General features: G+C 41.4%; 1 long non-coding RNA gene across 1 annotated transcript in view; it reads left to right on the forward strand.

The window, feature by feature from the left end:
- The window catches only part of LOC134730293 (uncharacterized), a 462,039-nt gene that overhangs the window by 191,108 nt on the left and 257,150 nt on the right, over positions 1–13,781 (forward strand). Inside the window, exon 6 of the long non-coding RNA XR_010112048.1 lies at positions 13,374–13,428. This is a non-coding gene — a long non-coding RNA (uncharacterized LOC134730293). The remainder of the gene's footprint in view (positions 1–13,373; positions 13,429–13,781) is intronic.

The following is a 13,781-nucleotide window of genomic DNA, read 5'->3' on the forward strand; positions in this document are numbered from 1 at the left end:
TATCTTAAAAAATTTCTTTTTTAAGATAAAAAAGAAAAAAATAATTGGATGACACATAAATGGTGCTTATTGTAAAGGTAGTTAATATTCCAGATTGTCAACTCTTCAATTTTTTCCTTTCAATCTGATTATTGTCTCAAGACAAGTGAGTAAAATCCCATAATTTTACCAGTGGATAAAATTTTTGTCAGAATTTTAGGATTACATCTTGGAATCCCAAAAGACATATTTTGGAACAAAAGATGCTCAAAATTTTAGAAGAGTTGGATCTTTAAATGTCTACACATATGTGCTTGCTCTCTGTACATTGTACAGCACAGTGTAAACATGGGTCAAAACCATGTTCTTCTATTCCTAGGGAATCAATTTTCTATTCCTAGGGAAACGGCACTGCTCCAGGAAATGGAGCTGTCTGAGGAGACCCAAGCTGAGGGAGGGTCCTCCAGCTCCGAAGACAGCACCTCCCTCTCAGCCCTGTGGTACAGCCTCATCTCCGGGGTGGAAGTGTAGCAGCTGGTTTCCTAAGCTAAAGTTCATGCTTGCTTGCTTTCATACATTAGCTTAATGGAATTGTGTTTCACATAAGCCTTTGATGCAGGCATTTTGTTTCTAAAAATCCGTGAAAGTTTCGTGACTTCAGCAGCTTTGTTGGAAGTTTTCATCTTGGAGCAGTTTACATTTTCCACTGGCCTGATGTGGTGATTTTCACAGACATTTTATTGTATTTTCTGAGGTACATTCTCAGGACCAGCAGGGCAGGAATGGGCACCCAGTAGCAGCAGACCTCTGTCTCCCTTTCTCTCTCTCCTCACAGACACACACACGTGTCACACACACACACACACGTCTCCTATAAGCAGTTCACCACAGCACTATTTTCAGCCTTTCAGGCTATCAGGCACCAGAGTGTTTAAAGTTTTAATAGGCTTAGAGGTGACTCTAGAGTCCACCAACATCTGCATTCATCTGTAATTTATGGCTGCCTCTTATTTAGTTGGTTTAGTAAATTGTACCTAAGAGTATTCTTTGAGACTTGGCAGCCTGGTGTACAGTTTCACGATTCAGCTGTGTTTTTGCCAACTATTTGGCTTTTTTTTTTCTCTTGGATGACATTCTCAAATACTTAATTTGGAGCTTTGGTCTGGAACACACTTTACCAGACACCTCTTGTGTGCCAAAGACCCCTTATATTCTGTTAAGACTAACTTTCCACAAGCTAACACATTTATTTCTAAATTGCTTTTAAAGTCACCATATTTCCAAATAGCAGAAGGTAGAGTGTGGTGAGTTTGGACTATGTCTTTCTTGTGGTCTCCCTGTCCCACACCCTCTACCCTTCTTCTCTGGATTTTAGTGAAGGGAAAATTCCTCTGTAAGTGGAGAGGTGAGGGTAATGGTGCCTAATCAAACCATAACATGAATGTCTGTTGCAAAAATAAAAAGGCTCACTTTCTTATGAGTTAGGTGAGGAAATGTTTTGGCCTTATTTCATTTGCTCAGCCTAACCATGCTCTAAAGATTAAGTCAAGGCTGTTATGGGTATAATGTATTTCTCTTCCAAGTCTGTCATCATGTGTGTAGATTTGGGGTATTATGTTTTCCCACTTTCAGGGGTAAGGTCCATATCTGGCAAACACAGATTTAAGACATTCTGTGAAAAGTCCCTGAGGCAGTTTGTTTACAGTTTCACAGAATATGATTTTCTAGCTGAATCTGTGACTAACTGACTACTCCCTTTTCTTTTCAATAAGCATTACGGAGAAGTCAGCTTTCCAGAATTGAACACTCCATTGCGTTGTTGCCTCCCAACAAGAGAACGTGTAATTCATCTGCATCATGATGAATACACTGAAATCATGTAATCTGTTAGGAAAATGCAATCTTAAGAAAAAAAATTGTAATACAATTAAATCCTCCACTCACACCATAAATCTCTTAAGGTCTGAGGAGGAATTAGAGATTAAAATAAATCTTTTAACATTCTTTCTTATGAGGAGAATAATTAATTTAGCCACTTTAGCTGTTTGTGATGGTGGAATGGGAATTTAGGTTTTAAGCTTGAAATGCACACTTTCCTCCACATTTTCTTTGGGGTTTGGGTCTTCTTCATCCCATTACACTTGTGGGCTGACTGAGAAGTATCTGGGGCCACACGTGCAATCCACTCTGAAACCCACCTCTGTACTGTGTTGCTGCCTTGGGTGCCTGGCTGCTGCCTCTTGGGCTTGTCTCCTGGTGCAGAGATGCCTGATGTAAATATAGTGTGTGCACACTGGTGGCCCGGGCATGGACAACATGTGTCTAGGATCCTTGATTCTTTTTGAATCTGATTTCTCTTCCACATAAATCCTGAATGCCAGGAGTAGAGAAATTGTTATAACGGTATGGCAAAGGACATTCAAAGATACCTGAAGAAGGAATAAATGGAATAGGTACATTTTCCTTTTACTCAGGGACTCCAAATCCCTAAGCCCATGCAGAGGCTTCTGTGTATCAAATGTGTATCATTTGTAGGACACGAGGTGCCAGAGTCAGCCTCCCTACCTGGTGTAGCCCCTCCCTTCACATCCACAAGCTTTCTAGGGCAGGGGCATGCAATTGGGAGGCTGACCCCAATGGTATTTTTTGTGGCTATAGCTAATGCAAACATGTAATTATTTTGTTAAAAATACTCACAAACCCGTTTTTCTGCTAGAAAGTAAGGAAGTGCTCAAAAGTTAGTGAAGACCTATGGAAAGGACATAGAAATCAGCTTAAAGAGGTTCCTACTGGCCAATGTGGGTCAATTTAAGCATAATAATAAATTATCATAATGGATCATAACACATTACATAAAATATAAATCTATGGATTCTTATTGGCAAAAGTAAAAAATAAATGGAATAGATTTTAGAGATCTACTAGATCTATAGTTATAAAGCCTATAGTTAACAATGTTGTGTTGTATTCTATACTTAAAAATTTGCTAAGGGAGTAGATCTTATGGTCAGTGCTCTTACCACAAAAGAAAAAAATCTTAAACAAAATAAAGGGGCAGAAGGAACTTTTGGAGGTGGTGGGTAAGTTTATGGCTTTGATTGTGGTCATGGTCACGTCAGTGTATACTTAACTCCGAACTCATTAAGTTGTGTACATTAAATAGGTACAGCTTGTTGTATGTCAATCATACCTCAAAAAATGGTCTTAGAAAAACAAAAACAATATAAATGATCCCTGGATTACCTTATAAATTACAATTGTTAGGACAAAAAAAAGGAAAAGGAAAAGCACAATAAGCATGTAAATCGCCAAAAAACAGATATACATAAATGAAAATAAAATGCTAATAATAATTATAGAATCAGTAATAATAAAAATAATAAAATAGAATAACATGCCATAACTATAGAAGGAATGATGGACTTAGAAAATCAACAATGGTTGCTAAAACAAGTGAGTGAAAGTTTGATGAGAAACAAGATGCATTCGTGATCTCAGTGTCTCCTTTCAAATTACTTATTAATTACACAGGGAAAAATAATTACAGTGGAGAAATCTGGTAAATATCACCTTATCCAAGTGATAAAAGTCAATTATCACTCAAAATGAAGCAAACTGGTAGCATGTGTCTCCTGATATGAAGGGCATGGTATCACTCTGTGACATTTCTGCCAAAAAAATGCATAATCTGAATCTAATCATGAAGAAACAGCCATCAAGGCCAAATTGAGGAACATCTATAAAGTAACTGGCCTGTAATCTTCCAGGTTGAAAAAGTCAACAAAAGCAAAGGCTAAGGAAATGTTTCTGATTGAAGGAGACTAAGGAGGCATGACCACCAAATGCAATGTGTCTTCCTGGGTGGAATCCTGGACTGGAAAACAATTGGCTCTACAGTATATTTTGGGGACTTTTGACAAACATTGAAAATGGACTGTAGATTTGATAATAGATTTGCAACAAAATTAAATATCCTGATTTTTAAAATTATGTTGCAGTTATATAAGGAAATGTCCTTGGTTTCTAAGATATACAGACAAAAGTATTAAGGGGTAAAGGCACATGATAACTACAAGTTGCTCTCAAGTGGTTCAAAAAATAATATATACACACATATGTCTATATACATATATAAACATACATAGAGATATGTATACATGCACATGTATACACATGTAAACATACATAGAGCTGTGTATACATGCACATAGAGTTATGTATACATGCACATCACTATGTATGTTTATATATGGAGAGATAATATATACATATATTTATATATGAAGAGAGAGAGAGAAAATGACAATGGAAATAGGACAAAATAGGATAAAATAAACAACTGATAACTCCCGAAGTAAAGGGTATACTGGGTAGACCTTGTACCATTTTTGTAAGCTCTCTGTATGTTTGACATCATTTCAAAGTAAAAAAGTGACAAAAAACATTCATAAGATTAAACTTGGTTAAACTTGATATCACCAAACACTTGGGAAACTCAATTATTATTCCATACTTGTGTTCTACATGACCATACTGGCTATTCTTGTCTCTGTCTGCTTCGCAATTATAGACAGAGTGCAGATTCATTTCCTCAAATCATAGGTATTTAATTTTGTTGCAATTCTATTATCCTCAGTCTGTTTTCACTGTTTGTCAAAGGTTCCCAAAATAAAAATAAGTAAAACAAAAGGAAGCATCCTTGACAGGTTTGGTCATTCTCAGTCCCAGCAGCGAGGAAGAAGGCCCCTAGCTCAGGGGAGGGAAAGGGGAGGGACACCCTAACTCCAGGCAGGGTGTCGAACACAGATGGCAGAGAGGAGGCGATGGGCACCCTCTGGTGGTCTGTGGGCTTTTGAGAAGTGTTGGGTCTAACTTGCCTGGGCAGGGGAGGCACAGAAATCATGGCAGGGGGTTGCAATAGCAACCACAGAAGCTGTACACTCTCCAGAGAGGACGTGAGGGGTGTTTATGTACAGTGCTAGCTGGGTGCTGTTTTGGCAAAGGTGAACAGGCATTCACCAGGCAATGTCACACATGGACACATGACCCCTTCTTGCAGATGTTGCCTCTAAAACCAGTCACACTTAAACAGTATTTGTGCCATAATTCAAACAGCTGTTTCACAAAATTACATTATCTTACTTAAAATTTAGCACCTATAGGAATCACTTAATTTGGGGGTTAATCTACTGATCAAAGAGAATGTGCATAGCTAAAATGTAATATTAGTTTGGCCTTAGGCCATGCAATACAAGATTTTCTGATGTTCTCACAACATATTAGTCTCTTATTTTTGTTGAGCAGAAACAAGAATCACGGTCTAGATCATTGTCAATAGGTCAGTTGCTAATATTGTAATCAGTTTAAGTCAGAGTGAACATCAGCTGTAATCAATTGTTGGAGCGGGGGGCTGATTTGTAGCCCAGGGAACAGGAATGTGAGGGAGTATTTTGGGTATCAAGAGATTTTCAAGTGTTCTTGAAAAATAGCTAGTAAATTTCACTTCCTGAAATATACTAATGTTTTTCTAGTTTGCTTCCTTTCACAAGGGATTCAAATTGATTTACAATAAGACAATGTTAGGTATCTTGGCAGTTAATAATAATAATAGCAGTTTCTCTTTGTCGAGCTCCCAGTATATAGCAGGCACTATGTTATATTGTTTAATTATCTCGGTCACCCTAAGAGATAGGATCATTTTATGAAGAGGATTCAAATCCAGTGCTCTCTGTTTGTCAACCCATCGACACTTAACTATGTGCAGGGCAGCCCACTAGAAGCAAGTCATGGAGAAACCCACTGGTGGAGCCCAGAGACTTCTTCTGCACATTAGAACTCTGTCCACTTACTTACCTATGGGAGTGACTTTGATACAGAGCTCATTCGCTGCAGGTTTCCTGCTGCAGACTTACTCCCTATTTAACTGTCATATCATGCATGGAGATTCATTTTATTTTGGCAAGAGCAGTGCATTACAACACATAAATAAGCGTTTCTTTTCTTTTCCCTTGGTGTGCAAACATTACACTGCAAAGTCATCAACTAATCCTGCCATTTCCCAAATACATTTTTTTTTCTTTGAGACGGAATTTTGCTCTTGTTGCCCAGGCTGGAGTGCAATGGCGCAATCTCAGCTCACCGCAATCTCCGCCTTCCCGGTTCAAGCGATTCTGCTGCCTTAGCCTCCCGAGTAGCTGGGATTACAGGCATGTGCCACCACATCCAGCTAATTTTGTATTTTTAGTAGAGACGGGTTTTCTCCATGTCGGTCAGGCTGGTCTCAAACTCCCGACCTCAGGTAATCTGCCTGCCACGGCCTCCCAAAGTGCTGGGATTACAGGCATGAGCCACTGCACCCGGCCCCAAAATACATTTTTAAATAAACATATAACCTTCAAATCCTGATGGACAGACACTGTAGAAGTAAAAAGTGGGAAATTTAGACAGTAAGTAATTGAAATGGAAGAAAAAATGAAAATCACAGTGTATTAGTTTCCAAGGGCTGCCAGAACAAAGTACCATAAACTGGGTAACTTATAACAACAGAAGTATACCCTTACAGTTCTGGCGGCTAGAAGTCTACACTCAAGGTATGGGCAGGGCCATGTTCTCTCTGAAGGCTCCAGGATCCTTCCTTGCTTCTTTTTGCTTCTCATGTTTTTAGAAAATCCTTGGCATTCCTTGGCTTGTAGATGATCACTCCAGTGTCTGCTTCTGCCTTCATGTGGGCTTCTTTCTTTTATGTCTGTGCATCTACATTTTCCTCTCATTATAAGAGCACTAGTCATTGGATTAAGGCCCATCCCAATCCAGTATGTCCTCACCTTAATGAGATTACATCTGCAGAACCCCTATTTCAAATGAGGTCACATTCACAGGTACCAGGGGTTCAGTCTTCAACATAGCTTTTGAGGGAATACAGTTCAACCCACGACACAATCATATATATATATATATATATATATATATATATATATTTTTTTTTTTTTTTTTTTTTGAGACGGAGTCTCACTCTGTCACCCAGGCTGGAGTGCAGCGGCACAATCTCGGCTCACTGCAAACTCCACGTCCCAGATTCAAGCAATTCTCCTGCCTCAGCCTCCTGAGTAGCTGGGATTAAAGACGTGTGCCACCACACCCGGCTAATGTTTTTGTATTTTTAGGAGAGACGGGATTTCACCATGTTGGTCAGGCTGGTCTCGAACTCCTGACCTCATGATCCACCCACCTCAGCCTCCCAAAGTGCTGGGATTACAAGCGTGAGCCACAGTGCCCAACTCACACAATCCAATATTTTAACAGAGAAAAAATATGACCCAAGTTGTATTTAGAGAAAATAGGACCTAAATCCTGGAGAGCAACGACTGCCATTGGTATGCTCTCCATTCATATTTTGGCACCTGCAGTTCAGTCTTTTCTTTGCTTGCTCTGAATTGTAGGTGAGGCAAGGATAAAGATTCTGTTGACCTGAGACTGAAAGCAATAACCAAGACTGTACTGGCTCAATGATCACTGCTACATACTTGGTTTTCAAAAAATATAAGGCATACCTTTAGGCGACAAAACACGTAGCCTTCGGTCAAGTCACTACATACAGCAGCTCCATGTTCCTGGGGTTAGGACTGGAAAGAACAGTCAAGGAGACAAACTTGTAACTGATCAAATCACCTAACCTGATTATTATGTCAAAATCCAAAACTGATAAGAAAAAGAAAATCCACTTGGGTACCTAACTCCCTGATTTGGCTCCCTACTGTGCTTATATTAATATCATAACTGCTGGGTCTTCATAAATCTATACTGAAAAGACATATCTTTTGGTTATGCCTGGGCAGTATAAAAAAACTGAACATTTTCAAGTTCATTACCAAACCCATGACTGAATTGCTGAATTGTTGATGCAACCCTTTTTGCAGTAATTGAATCAAATATGCTATTCAATTACATGTTTGGCATTTGATTTAGGGATAGTCTAAACTCCCCATTTTGTTTTCTGTTTTCATAACATATTAGTCTCTTATATTTGGGAAATGTTTCCTGATGTTCAATGGATGCACTAGAGAATAAAAATCTAGTGCCACCTACAAATAAATCTGTGACAAACTGTTTATTCAGAGGAAATATTTCAGGGACTGACATGAAGCTGACAAATACAGTGTCAATATTTTACTGTAGAGTCTTTTTTAATATATTGAAAACATTCAAACCCAAATGTCAAGGAAACAATTTTACTCTGACTCAAGGGCCAAGGCTTATATTTTAATGTAGTTACTGTTGAATGTTGGTAAATAACTCTCATTTTACATAAGGATTGGCTTGGATCAGTTGGGAAAACTCCCCTAAGTGCTGCACTGGGCAGCAAATGGTAACTTATCTTTTGGAAGTTCAACAACTCCCCCTTGTTATTAGAGGAGCTAGCTCTAACAATGTGTGGAGTGCAGGACCATTGGAATTCTGGGCTGGTTTAGATTAAGGGGCTTCCTTTCTTTGTGTTCTTAGAGAGCCTGTTGGAGAACATCTAATTTTTCTCTGTCACTCACGTCAACACAAGTAGAAAACCTGTCAGAGGTTAAGCCAATCAGTCTCACCTTGAAGAAGAGTTTTTGTGGAATGTTTAATTTTGGGGGTGTGAAAGAGGAAAGGGATTAGCATGTTCTCAAGCAGCCTCAGCAAGAGACTATGTACCCGGGGAGAGTCTCCAGGAAGTGTCCTCAGAAGCAAAGAGCAAGAGCTGGGAGCCAATGAGGGCGGCAGGAAAATGGGAAAAACCCTATACCACCAGGGAGCCAAGTGATTGTGGCTTGATGTGTCCTGCATCGTACTTTTTGACTTTTTCCAGAAAAAGCTTGCAATGAGAATAGAAGAATTGCAAACAATGTAGCAGGCCCTTGCCAAGATTTAAATACAGAAGAAACATTCAAAAGGACGGTATCAAATTATCTGCAAAGATGAAGAAAGTAATGACTTACATTCTCCATCCTCTGGCTGGGTGACTCACCAAAGTGGAAAATGAAGCACTTGGAGATTAAAGTTACCCCCAGAAAGAGGGGGAAAGGGATGGGCTCTGGAGAAGCCAATCCACTTACAAGTTAACATGCCACAGGAACATCTGTGATGGAAGGTGGCAGCTAAATGCTTCGTGTCTGTGTTCTCCAGAATCTTCAAGTAAGAAAGTCCAGCCCTGCCTCAGCATTCTTCATCTGGACCACAGACGTGTTAAAAAGCACCTACTGCGTGCAGGGTATCATGTGAGGATATGCAGGTGATAATTGTTGTGCATGCACACTTAGTTAGAACACAGAGTGAAAATAGGTGTCCCTGACCACTCTACTTAAAAAGGCTGCTCTCTGTAGTCTCTATTTTTGTAATGGTCATATTGATATATAATTCACACATTATACAATCTATCCATTTGTATTTTGTTATATGTATGTGTTAACTTCTTTAAAGTACAGGCTCCATGAAGATAACAACCAGGTGTCTTTTGTTCATCAGTGGACACCCAGCAGCTATCATAACGCACAATGCAGCCGCTCAGCAATGATGCGGAATGGGGAAGGAAAGTGCTGGGAAGAGAAGGGCGTGGTCCCTTTAAATGATAGGGAAGCGGGGAAGAGCATGGTCCCTGGCTAGGGCTCCAGCCCTGGGCCTGTGCCCATGGACCTAGGTGAAAACAGGCATTTTTGTTTTCCTGCCCAAATGTTGCATTTCCCAAGACCACCCTGGCCTGCCACGCCCCCATCCTGTGCCTATAAAATCCCTGAGACGCTAGCAGCCAGACACACAGGAGGCTGGACGTGGAGAGGAGCATTTCAGCAGAGGCACACGTGGGCGGCTGGACATTGAGAGGAACGCACCGACAGGCACCAGCACACCAGCAGGTCACTGACTGGCAGAACGACGTGGAGTTTGGCCGGGGCAGTTGGAGGAGAGCCCGGGCGCCAAGCAGCCCGACTCCAGGGGAAAACCATCTCTCTTCTGGCTCCCCCATCTGCTGAGAGCTACTTCCACTCAATAAAACCTTGCGCTCATTCTCCAAGCCCACGTGTGATCTGATTCTTCCCGTACACCAAGGCAAGAACCCCGGGATACAGAAAGCCCTCTGTTCTTGTGATAAGGCAGGGGGGTCTAACTGAGCTATCACAAGCCACCTACGATGGCTAAACTAAAAGAGCACCCTGTAATACATGCCCACTGGGGCTTCAGCTGTAAACATTCAGCCCTAGACACTGCCCCCACTGCCGGTCTGTATGCTCCCCCTAGAGGTTTGAGCAGCAGGGTACTGAAGAAGTGAGCCACACCCCCATCACGTGCCCTGCGAGGGGAACAAGGGAACTTTTGCCATTTCAGTAACAATATATTTTTAGTAAATTCATAATTAATGCATAGACAAGAACAAGATGTCTAAGGCTCAGAAATTGGCTTTAATAAACCTCACATTCTTGTGTTTTCCTCCAAAATTATAGGCAATGTGTTTTAAACAGATGGGGCCTTACTGTGCAGCCCAGGCTGAACTCCAAGCCCTGGGCTCATGGAATCTTTCCACTTCAGCTTCCCGCAGAGCTGGGCCCATAGGCCCTTGCTGCCATGCCCGGCTAACAGGCCATTTTAAAAATCAAGAGGTAACAAAGAAAGAAGAAAGCCCTGGCCAGGCGCGGTGGTTCACACCTGTAATCTCAGCACTTTGGGAGCCCAAGGTGAGTGGATCACTTGAGGTCAAGAGTTCGAGACCAGCCTGGGCAACATGGCAAAACCCCGTCTCTACTAAAAATACAAAAATTAGCCAGGTGTGGTAGTGGTGGCTGTAATCCCAGCTACTTGGGAGGCTGAGGCAGGAGAATCACTTGAACCTGGGAGACAGGGGTTGCAGTGAGCCAAGATCGTGCCATTGCACTCCAGTCTGGGTGGCAGAGTAAGTGAGATTCTGTAAAAACAACAACAACAAAAAACTAACCTAAAAAAAAGTCCCTATTTGGTAGGAGGAAAACAATATGGACCTCTCATTCTCTCAACCACTTCTCACTTTCTCATGTGCTACAGTTTGACCCCAAATCTGAACAGAGGGGACTTTGGTGGGAAAGCCTCTCACCCTCTTTGTATGCTCAGGAAAGCAGAAGACGTCAGATCTTTGTCTCAGAAGGGGTTTGATTTTCTGTACTTTTACTCTTCATGGTTCAGTTTGAATCAATTCAACTCAGCAAGGAATCCCTGAGTGAGGCTTATGCTAAGGCCATGAGGAAAACAAAAGTATGAGGTGCCTCCTGGTCTTTCTAGCTTGCTGTCTCAGTGGGACAGCAAAACATATGTCCCTGAACTAGAGTCAAAGAAAAGGCAATGAGACTTAGAGCCAAGCACTCAGGTCAGACTTGATGCAGAAGGAATTCAGGGAAGGAAGAGAGAATGGTGCTTTGGAAGGTCAGGAAATGCTGTGCTGAGGAGACGGGGCTTGGGCAGCATCTGGGAAAGCAAAGCAAAGATGACAAGGCCTATGCTGCATTCAGGGGACCCCGGGGGCACTGGCCCTGCTGCAGTGGAGGGGCCAGGCTGGGGTTGGTGAGAGGGGCATTGGGATGGGCGCTGGAGTTCTGTGTGCTCGTGCTGAGGGAGAGGAGTTGCAGAAACCCAAAGGCTTTTTTTTTTTTTACTTCTACCTCTGTAGGAACCCCATTCTTCTCTCCCTTCTTTCAGCAATGCTCCTACCAGGCTGTTTTGTTGTTGTTTGTGTTTTTTGTGAGACAGAGTCTGTCTTCGTCACCCAGGCTGGAATGCATTGGCGCAATCTCAGCTCACTGCAACCTCTGGCTCCTGGGTTCAAGCAATTCTCCTGCCTCAGCCTCCCGAGTAGCTGGGAATACAGGTGCCCGCCACCACACCCGGCTGATTTTTGTATTTTTAGTAGAGACGGGGTTTCACCATGTTGCCCAGGCTGGTCTCGAACTCCTGACCTCTACCACGCCTGGCTAATTTTTGTATTTTTAGTAGAGATGGGGTTTTGCCATGTTGCCCAGCCTTGGCCTCCCAAAGTGCTGGGATTACAGGCATGAGCCACTGCGCCCGGCTGCTTTGTTGTTTTTGTTTTGTTCCTTCTATTACGGGGGAGAGAGGAAGAGCCTCGCCCGCAGAGGGAGAGGCATTTCTATCAAGCAAAGTTTGTAAATCATCTAAATCAGTCACATTCCAGAAAGAAACAGCGATAGGTCCTGTCTCCTCCCGCCACGAGAAGGAAACAATCCCATAAGCACTCCGTCATGGGCTTGGCACAAGCCTATCATTTGCATTAAACATCTAAAGCCATTATTGAGTAGCTCTATGCATACCCTTTAACATTATGCTTTCTTCTCAATCATAAAGCCATTTTGCTCCTTTGGTTAAGGCAAATAAATATAAGAATCATCATTATTATCAATAAAGGGTACTAGTGTCACTATTTTAAAAGAGAGAAAGTGACAGATTTCATGACGGCATCAGCGGAAGTCTGTGGAAAGATTCAAATCTCAAGGGAGCACTGAATTAGCTTCATGCACCCCATGGATTCTCACTATGTCTACCTTGGTGGGCACAGAGAATGTATAGTGAATAGGGATAAAAAATAGAGTTGGTTTTCTTTTCCCAGAAACAACTTGTCGTAATATCTAAATAGCTTAATATTTTGAATTTGCAAAATGAGGTTCTCTAGATCCTAATGCGAGCTTCTTTCTTTAAGTAGTTTATTCCCCCTTTCTCTGTAGAAATCTTCATTTACCTTTTCCTCGCTGACTTTTAAACGTGTGATAAAAATCTAACAGGGAGAAGGAGTTGTGGGCACTTAGCTCAACAAAAACTGTTTAAGATGACTTTTTCTTCTTAATCATAGAGCTTTTTTTCTCGTTTGGGTTTAGCAAAGATGAGAGTAGTGCTGTGCAGATGGTAAGTATAGAAGCTTTTGAATAAAAGCTGGTCATGGTTAACCCTCAGACTGTAGCTCTAAGATGCTTTAAGAATGTGTTCTGAGCCCTTCGAGAGCTGTGAAATGAATATGGCCATTTATGAGGCAGTAATAAGAACCTTCAGTGATAGTTTGACTCAGAAGCTAATCTTAAGGGTTGTGAGTTTTTATCAATCACTCATCCTTTTCCTGGACATGTGGCTTAAAACAACCTCTTCCTTGGATGAATCCTCCATGTTCTATTTTTCTTCTCATTATCTGTCTGTTGTTGTTGTTGTCATTCCTACTGTTCATTTCCTCTTTCACTGCAACTTTTGTATTTGGTTCATCTTTACCTTCTTATTTTCACGATTTCTCTGACTGGCAATCACTCCTTAGAAAGCTTCACAAATCATGTCAAGCTGTCACCATCTCCTCCTTATTCTGTTCCTTTTGCTACTTCTCACTCATTTTCTTTTCTTCTTTTCAGTTTTGTAGGCTCCTACCAGTGAAAGCCTCCTCACAACTCTCTTCTTCTCCCCAAGGTAAGTAACTGCTTTTTCTTCTTCCATGCTTTCTTTCATTCCAGAGCCATTCTCTCTGCATAACCTCTATTGATGAGCTTCGTTTGCTGCTGTTTTCTTACCCTCAACTACCTCCTCCCTCAGCCACAGAAGTACAATCCATTGCTCTTTGTCTCTACCCTGTCCTTCTAGGATTTCTACCACAAAATAAGGCTGTTTTATTATGCCATTCTACCCCTCACTTAGACTATTTTAGATATATTATTTAAGCGGAATCGTGTAGCAGTAGTCTTTCTGTGTCTGGCTTATTTCACTTAGCATAATGTCCTCCAGGTTCATTCATGTTGTAGTGTTGAGTATATTTGATATACAAA

The sequence above is a fragment of the Pan paniscus genome, chromosome 3 (assembly GCF_029289425.2).
Source record: "Pan paniscus chromosome 3, NHGRI_mPanPan1-v2.0_pri, whole genome shotgun sequence".
NCBI lineage: Eukaryota > Metazoa > Chordata > Mammalia > Primates > Hominidae > Pan > Pan paniscus.